Source organism: Trichosurus vulpecula, chromosome 3 (genome assembly GCF_011100635.1).
Source record: "Trichosurus vulpecula isolate mTriVul1 chromosome 3, mTriVul1.pri, whole genome shotgun sequence".
In the NCBI taxonomy this organism is placed as follows: Eukaryota; Metazoa; Chordata; class Mammalia; order Diprotodontia; family Phalangeridae; genus Trichosurus; species Trichosurus vulpecula.
In genome coordinates, this window is record NC_050575.1 from 14,588,255 (window position 1) to 14,600,472 (window position 12,218).

The following is a 12,218-nucleotide window of genomic DNA, read 5'->3' on the forward strand; positions in this document are numbered from 1 at the left end:
GGGCATAATTCTAGATTGTTCTCCAAAATAGTTGGATCATCTTACAATTCCACAATGAATTCATGTCCCAATTTTTCCCTATCCTCTCCAACATTTGTCACTTTCCCCTTCTATCATATTAGTCAATCTGGTAGATGCAAAATGATATCTCAAGATTGTTTTAATTAGTATTTCTCTAATCAATAATGATTTAAAGCATTTTTTCATACGACTGTAAATTGTCTTGATTTCTTCATTGGAAAACTGCCTGTTTGTATCCTTTGACCATTTATCAATTGGGGAATGACTCATATTCTTATAGATTTGACAGAGTTCTAATTACTATCTGTGAATTTCCCTCCATCTTATTTTTACTCAGTATTTTCCTTCTCAGCCTCTCCTTTTACCTATCACTATTACCTTATCATTTCCCCTTACCATCTTATTCTTTATTTTACCTAGCCCTCTAGAATTCTTTCCCTTATCTTCTCCCCCACCCTCCTAATCATATTCTAAGCATCCTTTTAAAAGTCCCCTCCCCCCCCCCCTATTCCCCAGTTTTCTCATCTCTTTAGATATGCACTTTGTTTCCTTTTCAACCCAGAAGAGAATAAGGTTCCAACATTACCAGTCCTCCACCCCACCTGTTTCTTTTCTATTAGTTCTTCCTTTCATGCCCTGTTTTTAATGAGTTAATTGCTCCTTTTTACTAGCCTTTTCCTAGCCAATTTTTTTTTTAGAATCACCCCATGATAAACAACTCAGCCCTCCAACCTTTCTCATGATGATATGACTCTGCACAGCCCCCTTCACTAAAATCCAATTCACTTGCAAGTCATGATATCACTTTCCTGATGCCATGGTCCTCTTCAGGAACTAAGGACAAACAATGATTTGTGAATAGTAATAGCTGCCCCACTGGAGACCCAACTGGACAGTTCCAGTTGGGCAATGTAGCTCCTTCTTCCCTTCCTTCCTCTCTCCCTTCCTCCCCCTCCCTCCCTCCCTCCCACTCTTCATTCCTTCCTTCCCTCCCTCCCTCCTTCCTTCCTTCCTTCCCTCCTTCCTTCCTTTCTTTCTTCCTTCCTTGCCTCCTGCCTCCCTCCCTGTCTTTCTCCCTCCTCTCTCTCTGTCCACATAGGGAATCATACCCTTACCTGTAGGTGCTCTGACCAAAAGAATATAAATTTTGATCATTGAAACCTGGCAAGATATCTTGGGGTTTACTGGGTTGGATTTCTCTTTTAAGGACCATGACAAATCCAAATCATTCTGGCTCTCTTTGGTTAGCCTACTATAGTTCCCAGCCCAAGCCTCTAAGATATACCTCTTAAAGAGGCCTATGCACTGAATGAGTGTTGGCTCATTCAAAGTGAGAACCTGAAAAGGTTTTAGCCTAAACAGGCCAGGGTCTCCTGTTGCATCCTGGACTGTCTCCAGTAGTCCTGATGAATATCTGGCCACTGGACCCAGATGGCTCTGGAGGAGAAAGTGAGGCTGGTGACCTTGCACAGCCCTTCTTCACTCAAATAAAAGTCAACTGCAAGTCATGTCATCATTTCCTGGATGTCATAGGTCATATTTCTGCAAAAAAATGAAGGACAAACACACAATGATTCAGAGTGAATGTAAATAGTAATTGTTTCTGTTTTGGCCAGAAGCCCTGAGGTTCTTCCCCTCCTGGATTGATTTTTTGACTAGGTAAAAGAGGCCATTATTTGCCTCATTTCTTACCTAATCACTGAAAGGGTATTGCCTCTGTAACCAGAATGGCCTTTGTTTTCTTTGAGTGACTCAGCTTACCTCATTGAGCCTTTGGATGCTATGGCTTGCTCTTCCGGGGCAGGAAGCCCAGAGAGCATGTCAGGAAGCAGAAAACTTCCTGTGTGATGAGTCATGGGGCTGGCTGAGGGGAGGTGTTAACCTCTACGCTAGGGGGAGGGGCCAAGTCAAGAACCAATTGGCCCTGGTCATTCAGGTGGCGCTTGATGATGTCAAAAACTCTATAAGAGGGGAGAGGACAGCTTGAAGCTCTCTCTTTCCTCTTCCGGTTGGTGTGGGAAGCAGCGGCAAGCAAGCGTGACTCTGGGCCAGCCCTTGCTCTCGGGCCGAGCCCAGATGTTGGTAACTATGAATTGTGTTGGGTCTGTCTGTTGATATTTGTAATTTGTTTGTATTTTGGTTTTGAGGTTCGGGATGCTGGTTTGTTTTTTCCCCCGAACTAAATGAATGTTTTGAACCTCAGGGTGCTGGTTTTTTCCCCTGAAGTAAGTCAATGAATTTGTATTTGGTCTGTCTCTTGATGCTTGTCTGTATGCTCCCCTGAACTAACTGAATGCTAACTGAATGCTGGTGTTTTTCCCCTGAACTAAATGAATGTTGTCTGTATGCTAACTGAATGCTGCATTAAAGTAAGCTGGTCAACCCCTTCACCGTGCTTTCCTTGTTTAAGCAGATAAAAAGAACCTGTGCTTTTCCAGCGTCCCGGCAGCATCCTGGGTGCATCTTATACCCCCACAGAAGCTGCTAGCTGGGTTGTTAAAACAGCCTCAGACTAACTGGGACCTGGGAAAGACCTTAGATTAAAAAGGCCAAGGTCTCCCATTGCATCCAGGGCCATTTATAGTTGTCCTGATCTATATCTTGTCCCTGGGTAAGATGACTCTGGAGGAGAGAGTGAGGCTGGTGACTTTGCACAGCCCTGTCTCACTTAAATCCAATTCACTTTTAAGTCATGATATCACCTTCCTGATGTCATGGTCCTCTTTGAGAAATAGGGAGAAACAATGAATGAGTAATGATAACAATTTTAAGAATACTGATAACATTTCCATATAAGTAAACAGTTTAACCTTTATCAATGTCTTATAATTAGTCTTTAATGATTTCCTTATATTTCTTCTGGATACTTTATATTGAATTTTCTGTTGAGTGGTCCTTAACTGGACCTCTCTGGCTATAATATTGCTTGATAAGTGCATTGGAGAGGCCATGTTGTTTTAACAACCCAGCTAGCAGCTTCTGTGGGGGTATAAGATGCACCCAGGATGCTGCCGGGATACTGGAAAAGCACAGGTTCTTTTTATCTGCTTAAACAAGGAAAGCACGGTGAAGGGGTTGACCAGTTTACTTTAATGCAGCATTCAGTTAGCATACAGACAACAATCATTTAGTTCAGGGGAAAAACACCAGCATTCAGTTAGTTCAGGGGAGCATACAGACAAGCATCAAGAGACAGACCAAATACAAATTCATTGACTTACTTCAGGGGAAAAAACCAGCACCCTGAGGTTCAAAACATTCATTTAGTTCGGGGGAAAAAACAAACCAGCATCCCGAACCTCAAAACCAAAATACAAACAAATTACAAATATCAACAGACAGACCCAACACAATTCATAGTTACCAACATCTGGGCTCGGCCCGAGAGCAAGGGCTGGCCCAGAGTCACGCTTGCTTGCCGCTGCTTCCCACACCAACCGGAAGAGGAAAGAGAGAGCTTCAAGCTGTCCTCTCCCCTCTTATAGAGTTTTTGACATCATCAAGCGCCACCTGAATGACCAGGGCCAATTGGTTCTTGACTTGGCCCCTCCCCCTAGTGTAGACCAGTTTCTGGAGCTAACACCTCCCCTCAGCCCGCCCCATGACTTATCACACAGGAAGTTCTGTTTCCTGGTATGGTTGCTGAACTTCCTGCCCCGGAAGAGCAAGCCACAGCGCCCAGAGGCTCCATGAGGTAAGCTGAGTCACTCAAAGAAAACAAAGGCCATTCCTCTTACACTCCATCCGTTGTGCTCTAGGATACACATGTGAGGCCCTTTCTATAGCTTCTTATTTAGAGGTATGTTCAATGCTTAAGACAGGTTATATCTATACCTTGTTCACATGCAAAATTTTGCCCTTGCTGCATTTACTTCCAAAACAACCCACAAAATCAGTGCAAGACAAATCCCGTGCAGGATAACAAAGCTACTGACCTCTCAGTCAGATCCTGAAATGACTCTATTGAGGAAAGACTAAAAGAAGTTCTTTAGCAATAAATAGTAGAACTGAGAATCTAATTAGTAAGAAGATCATCAATCTAGAGTTAAAGGGGGCCTCGAAAGACATCCAACCCAATGAAGGCATTCAGTATTTTACAGACAAAGAAACTGAAGCCTAGAGAGGTTAAATGACTGGTAAGTGACAAGGTCATAGTGGTAGAAAGTATCAGGGGTAGCATTTTAATCCAGGTCCTCTGACTCCAGAGCAAATGCTCTTTCTGCTATACTTTGTGCTGTCTCTCAGCCAATCAAATGGCACTTTCTATGTACCAACTTTGAGCTTAGCATTATGCTCTGCAGAATGCCAGAGTTGAAAGCAACCTCAGAGGCCGTTTAGTCTGACTTGTACCTGGACAGCATGGCCCAACATACTAAATGTCTGATTATCTAGCTTTTGCTTAAGGAACTCTAGTGAAAGGAAACGCACTGCTTATCAAGACAGCCATTCTACTTTGGATAGTTTTAATTTGTAGGAAGGCAGTAAGACTGAGAAAGTTCTAGAAAATTATACTAGATTATAAGCTTCTCAACATCTGAGATCTAGGTCTGGTTAGACTGTTTTTACACACTAAGGGAAGTAATGTCTCAAAGTAGAGTGTCAGACTTGGAGTCATCAGTCTTGAGTTGAAATTGTGGCTGTCACCCTTTTTAGCTGAATGACCCTGGCCAATTTATTTAATCTCTCCAAGACACTTCTCATATGTAATATGGGGATATTAAGGCACACACGACCAAGCTCTTAGTTTTATTCGATGAATTAATTTTAATTGAGCAAGAATTTTTATGGTTACTGATTTCTTTTGCTTTTACATCACTTACATATCCCAACGTGTTCCTCTCCCTTTTTTCTCCTTCATGATAAAAAGTTTAAAAAAAAGATTATTTTTTTTTAATTAGTTCAGCCGTGTGTGGTGATTTATTCCTATAATCCTTGGTATGGGAGATGCTAAGGCTGGAAGATCACCTGAGCTCTGGGTTGCGATAGGATATCTTCTCTAAGTCTGTCATCAATGTGGAAATCCCACAATCTAGGGTGCTACTAGGATACTTAAGGAGAAGCAAAGCTTCCTGTTTTGGAAATGGAAGAGGTCAAAGTGTCTGTGTCAATCAGTATTGGAATCAGGCCTGTGAATAGCTGTTACACCTCTAATGTGGGCAAAACAGAAAGACTCATAAACAAACAAACCACCACCAACAAATACAGTTCAGCAAAACTAAACACATCAGCCAAGAGCAACATTATAAAAATATTCAAATCTGGCTTCAGACACTTGGCACATGTACTAGCTGTGTCCTTGGGCAAGTCACTTAACCCCAATTGCCCTGCCAAAAAAATTATATATTCCACTCCCTCTGGTCCCTCGCCTTTACAAGGAAAAGAAGGAAATACATTCTTATATCTCTTCTTTGGGGCTAATCTTAGTCATGGTAACTGATTCTGGGCCATCACCAATTGTCTTAACCTTCTAGACTTCAATGACCCTGGAGGAGAGAATAAGGCTGATGACTTGCAACTCTGTGCCACTCATATCAATTCATGAGTAAGTCCAGACATCACCCTTGTGATGTCACTGGTCCTCTTTGAGAACAAAGGATCAACAACAGTCATTATGCAGCAGAACCTCGGTTTATGAATTTAATTCATTCTGAGATTCTGTTCATCATGCGATTTGTTTGTATTGCAAAGTGAATTTTCCCATAGGAAGTAATGTAAAGTCGGATGATCAGTACCACATTCCCAAAAATATTCATATAAAATAATTATAATTTTAAGTAAGTTTTTATCCCTAATACACCTGAAATACAATAGCAATGACTAGTACACAATACAAACAGAAAATAAAACAAATTAACCTGCACTTTACCTTTGAGAAGAGTCATGGCTGGCATGAGGGAGATGAGAGGGAGGAGGAGGAGGAAGGGTTATTGCTTGGAAGGAGAATCTCCTTCCATGAGAACATCAGGCAGGGATTTCAACATTCGGAGTGTTGTCTCTTATGCTACTTTCACTAAAAGTAAGATTAACAGCACTGTTTTCACCTATTTTTCATTTTTTAGAATCACTTTCACGTTTTGACTCACTGATTTTTTTCTTTTTTTTTCTTTACGTTCGCTTCTGACTAGGAATCTATCTAACGACGCTTGTTTTTGACGTTTTTTCAGAATGTCACGGAAACGTGACATTGCATTATAGTTTAAAATATTCATTGCTACAGCCTTATTTAGGTAGTGTTTTTCAATAAAATTTTGCACTTTTTCCCACATCTGATAAACCTCCCTAATCTCACTTGACATGAGGGATTCCTCCGATCTCTCAACCTCCTCCTCAGATGAGATATCCTCCGCAACCTCTGATGTTCCTACTGTGAATTTTTGTTCGTTCTGCAACACAAACTTTGCGAAAAATTTTTCCTCATTCAGCAAAGCATACATAAACCAGGTTACTCGTAAACCAAGGTTCTACTATAACTTCATGGCAACAAGATAGCTGAGAAAACTACAAACTGTTTCAGGAGGTCCTAGTAAAGTAGATATTCTGTTTTATGTTTTGGCTATGTTCATACCTGCTTGTGGTTTCCTTTTCTTGAATCAGGAAATTTAAGTGAAATATTCAAATGAAAAGTATAAAATGTAATTTTATGAAATATTTTGTATGTGGAACTAAATTGATAACATGAATTATATTTTTTTAAAAATTCTTTCAAAACTAATTAAGTTTTACTACAGAGCTACAATCTCTTGTACAATAAAATCAGTTATTCCTTCAAAAAACTAAATTCATAGAACTCAGTTTAGATTGTTTTCCAACATTCACTTGTGAAGCATTTACTATGTGCAAAGTAGGCAGCCAGGTGGTGCAGTAGATAGAGTGCCAGGCCTGCAGGCAGAAGACCTAAGTTGAAATCTAGCCTTGGACACTTACTAGCTGTGTAACTCTGAGCAAGTCACTTAACCCTGTTTGCCTCAGTTTCTTCATCTGAAAAATGAGCTGGAGAAGGAAACAGCAAACAGTATCTTTGACAAGAAAACCCCAAATGGGGTCACAAAAAGTCAGACACCAGTGAAACAAAGAGTCAGACATGACTGAAACTCTCAAACGACAACAACAAACGTGCAAGGCACTGAAGATATAAAAGTAAAAACAAAATGCCTCTCCCTTTAAGGAATTTACACTCTAATTGTGGGGGAGGAGAGTCAGGCATGCAACATGGAGCTCTAAGTAAGGTGTGATAAAGGAAAGACACAGGCTAAGGACTCTAAGGAAATTCGAAGACAAAAGCTTTATCTACCTTAGAACAGTGAGATATTGTTATCACTATTATTCATAGGCAGGGTATCTTAAGCCCAAGTTCTGACCTGACCCAAAAAGTATTCCTGTGGACAAAAGAGGGCCAGAAGCACAGATCCCAAGCAGAGGGAAGAGATGGGTATTTTTGCAAATTCCCTTTGCTGTGATTCAATCTATAGAAGCCAAAGGGGAACCTCCATGCATGTGCCCAAAGACAAAGGCTGGGAGTTTGCCCAGATTTTTTAAGCTCTCGATAAGTACCAGAGGAGGGACACCAGAGCCAGAGGGCACATAAAATACAAGAAGCACTTACTACGTGCTGAGAATGTACAGAACACTAAGCTAGGATAGCCTGTAGATTAGCCACAGTAAATATGCTTGTTTGCCCAAGGCCTCCTGGGATTATAGGATCATAGGTTTAGAGCTAAAAGGGACTTGGGTGAGTACAATATTCTCATCTTACAGATGAGGAGAAAGAGGAACAGAGAATTTAAGGGGCTTGCTGAGGGATCACAGAGGTGGAAAGTGTCTGACATGGAGTTTGGATCCATTCTATCTTCAAATTCTGCCTCTGAATCCAGTGTCCTATCCACTATACTGCACAGCACTGGCTGCTTTCCCATTCCATGTTTGCCCCGCATGACACTGATAAGCTTCAAGTTACACTGATAGCAAGAATTTCAATAGCATATTTAATCTCACAGGACCTACAGAGGATGGGAAATGACCTTCAGAGACCATCGAGGCCAATGTCCCTATATTACAGTGACACATAGATAGCACAAAAAGGACCCAATTCATTCCAGGCTACATTATTGCTAGCCAAATCAGGATTTCACTCAGGTTCTCTGATTCGAAGTCTGGTATTCTTTTCACTAAGCCATTCCGCACCACCACCACCATCACCCCCTCCGCGCCGCACCCCCCCCACACACCAAAATGTACATTTATTTCACTGAGCAACATGCTGGTCTCCAAAAGATAGTTAAATAATTTGAACAAAAGAGCTATAGTTCTTGCCTTCAGTGAGTTTGGAGTCTATTTATGGAAACTCTAAATGACCCTGGGTAGTAAGACAAGGAGAGACAATTCAAGTATAGGAAAAAGAGTTCTGAATTTGGAGACAAAAGATTCAGGTTAAAGTCCTGGTTCTATCACAGAGATGTGGAGTGTCTGAATAGCTTTGGACTGCTCCTTACCCCTTCCTTAATCTCCATTTCTTTATCTGTCAAATTGGGAATAATAGCCCCTATCCCAGTCTTTCTCACAGGTCTGTTGTGAACATCACATAGAAAAACTAATGCTGAAGAACTTTGTAAATGGCAAAGTACTTAGGAAACCCTAAAGTATTTGGGGGCACAGATGGCAAAGTGCTTTGTAAGTGGTAAGCCCTCCTCACAGTAAAAGCTGCTGAATGCATAGAATGGATTGCATTCTTACCTGGAACCTGAGCAGTGAGGGGGAGGATGGCCTGCCTCTGTACCTAGTCTACATTTCCTCTTTGACACACATACCCCTAGGCCCCAAGCAAAGTATTTATGTTCACCAACAGCTGTAAACTATTATCTGTGACAATGAGGTCAGTTTGAAAACAAACCTCCCTTCTATTATGAAATCTTTACCATTATCACATGATGCACAGACCTTAAATCCATTGTCTGCTCTGTGGTCAGACTCTTGTGGGGTTTGGTGTGTGTTTGTGTTTTTTTCTTTTTTCTTTTCTTTCTTGCCTCCAGGAAGTTAAACAAGGTCAGAAAATTCATAGGCAAGTTGGAATGTGTAATGCGCAAACTTCTTCCAGTTATTTTTTTTCCCCCTGTTAGGAGCTAGAAACCAACTTACTACACTCAAGAATGAATGTACCCTCTGGAATCTGCCTGGGGGTACAACCCTGGCAGACTCTTCCACTCTTCTCTCCCCCTCTGAAGGCCTTGACTTTACCTAGCTAGCCCACTGAGGCATCTCAATGATTCCTGACATGCTTTGCAGAAGTCTTGTATTTTGCATGTAGTCAGTGCTTAAAAATTGTGTGTTGAATTACTTGGGTTTATGATCATAGAACCACAGACTGTGACCTGGATGGGACCTTAAAATCATAGAACATAGAATACCTGAGCTGGAAAAAGTATTAGAAATCATCTATCTACCAACCTCATTTTACAGAGAAGGAAACTGAGAGCTTAAGTCACTTGTCCGATGTCACATAGCTTAGAGAAAAATTGACTTATTGGGAAAAAGGTCATCCTGACTATAGATTCACTGTCCTTTCTGCCATTACGTGTTATCAGATCAATTCTACTAGGCAACAAAAAATCTTAGGAGCAGAGATAATGTCTTACTTCATAGATTTCCCAAAGTTTATGGAACTCATTTAAATCAAAATTAGGTGGATGTTACAGCAAATGGAGAAGTTTTGAATGCTGTGGATAAGTTCACTTGCCTTGGTAGTGTACTTCCAGGGATATACACATTGTTAATGAGGTTGATGCACGCATTACCAGAGCTAGCTCAGTGTTTGTGAGGCTCTGAAGGAAAGTGACGGAGAGAAGAGGTATTAGACTGACTACCAAACTGAAGGTCTGTAGAACTGCGGTGCTGACATCCTTGTTGTATGCCTATGAAACCTGGACAGTCTACCAGCCCCATGCTAGGAAACTGAATTGTTTCCATTTGAATTGTCTTAGGAAGATTCTGAAGATCACCTGACAAGATGAGGTTCCAGACACTGAGGTCTTTAACTAAACTCTTCTTCAGAGAGCGCAACTCTGACGGGCTGGCTACATTGTTCTAATGCAAAATGCACGCTTGCCAAAAATACTATTTTATGGAGAACTCACTCAGGGCAAGTGTTCACAAGGTGGTCAGAAGAAGTAATAGAAGGACACTCTCAAGGTCTCTGGAATTGATTGTATGACATGGGGGACACTGGCACAGGACCGCTCAGCATGGCATTCCCACATCAGAGAAGGTACTGTGCTGTATGAGCAAAGCAGAATTGAAATAGCTCAAAGGAAACTCAGGATGCACAAATTTAGAATATCTACCCCAAATGTTCACATGGACTATTTGTGCCCGACCTGTGGCAGAACATTCCGAGCTCGTATTGGTCTGATCAGCCGCAGTAGGACACGTTGAAACTTGACTCTAGCATAGTGATGTCATTTTGGTCCTCTTCGAGAACTAAGGACAACAACCGATCAAGGTGGATATAAATATCGGTGTGAAATAATAGAATGAGCATTGGGTTTGAAGTCAAGAGACTTGAGTTCCAATCCCAGCTGTGGCACTTACTGGTTGTATGACCTTGGACAAGTTGTTTAACTTAGCCTCAGTTTCCTTCTCTGTAAAACAGAGGGATTAGATTAGATTGTTTCTAAAGCCCTCTGTAGTACTAATGTTGTATGTTCTATGATCTGAGGCTCATTACAGTTCTGACCGCCAATGCTCTAAGACTGTGAGGGTTCTTCCAGCTCTGGCATTTTGTAACATATGCTTCCAACATCTTTATTGTATGATTCTAAGTCATCTTATATTCAAAAGGAATTTGAGATTTGATATTCTAAAACATTAAAGCTTTTTCCTGTTACTCATGGCTCCCTATGTATGGGGCTCCTTGGCATAGGACGTGTTTGAGTAATATACATTGATCTGTCATACTGTGCAAAGCAGAGCTCAGTTGTATTTTCTTGTGCCCATAAAAATTTATTCAAGGAAGTGGGGATGAAAGGGGTGCGATGGTACGAGGATACCTCTGAGAGAATGGCCCAGCCATGTTGTAGGACACAGCCATGCAGGTGACACAGAGGCCTGTCAAGCTATAAGAATCAAGCCAGAAAATATCAGACAGGGTCATTCCTTCCTACTCCCCAATGTGCTACCTACTTACCTATAGAAGGCACACAAAGGAGAAATGGCAAGGGGAGAAGTCCACATAGTCAAGGGAGCAAAGGATGGCTCAGATTGTTTCTGTCTCTGATATTCTATGTATCCTGTGAGCATGAATCTTTGAGAACCAAGCACAGACAAATTCCCTGACTACACCATCTAGCAGTCCCTTCATTGTACTGAATACTTTTTAAATACAAAAATGGGGTCATACTCCACTAGGGGGCAGAGTTAGCCAGACAAGGAGAGGCCCTGATCTTGAGCAGGCACACTAGTTTTAAAGTGGGGGAGGGAGGAGTAGGGAAAAAATTTCAATCCAATTCTTCCCTGAAGCAACATTCACTTCAGGTCAGCATGACCCTCCCTGAAGGCCTCCCCACTTAGCCAAAGAGCTATTGGAGCCTACCTGTCTGGGAGGCAAATTCGGTCCCCAACAAAAAGCAGATACTATGACCCTCTCATGGGTACCATGCTTGGGAAGGGCCTGGACTATCTGGGCATGGTGCCCACTGACTGGGAAAATCTGCAAGGGTTAAATCCTACATCTTCCTGAATTGTCACATTTTCTTCCAGTAGCCCTTATTAGAGAACAAAACCATCTTTATTATACACCAATAATAGGAAATAGTATAATGGAGATGGCAATGGAGTTGAAGTCACAAAAGGCCTCATACCAGATCAGCCACTAACTTAGGGTGACACAGAAAGCCAGAATGTCAGAAAAAGAGAGTGCTAAGGGTCAGAAAACATAGAATGCCTCAGCTAAAAGAGACCTTCCTAATCATCGAGTCAAATTCCCTCATTGTATGTTCACCAGAGAAGCTAGGCAGCCACCAGGAGATAAATAAGCCCTGACTCCCTCTTGTGTCTCCTCGTCAAAGTAAGCATTCTCCAGGAAAAAAAAAAAAGAATGTGAAGTCCCCTTATCCTGAGCCTAGCCCCACTGATCTGATGAGGCCTTGATTATGGCACTGACTCAGGTTCATGGCTAGTTCACATAGCCAAGACCCATTGGACTGGGT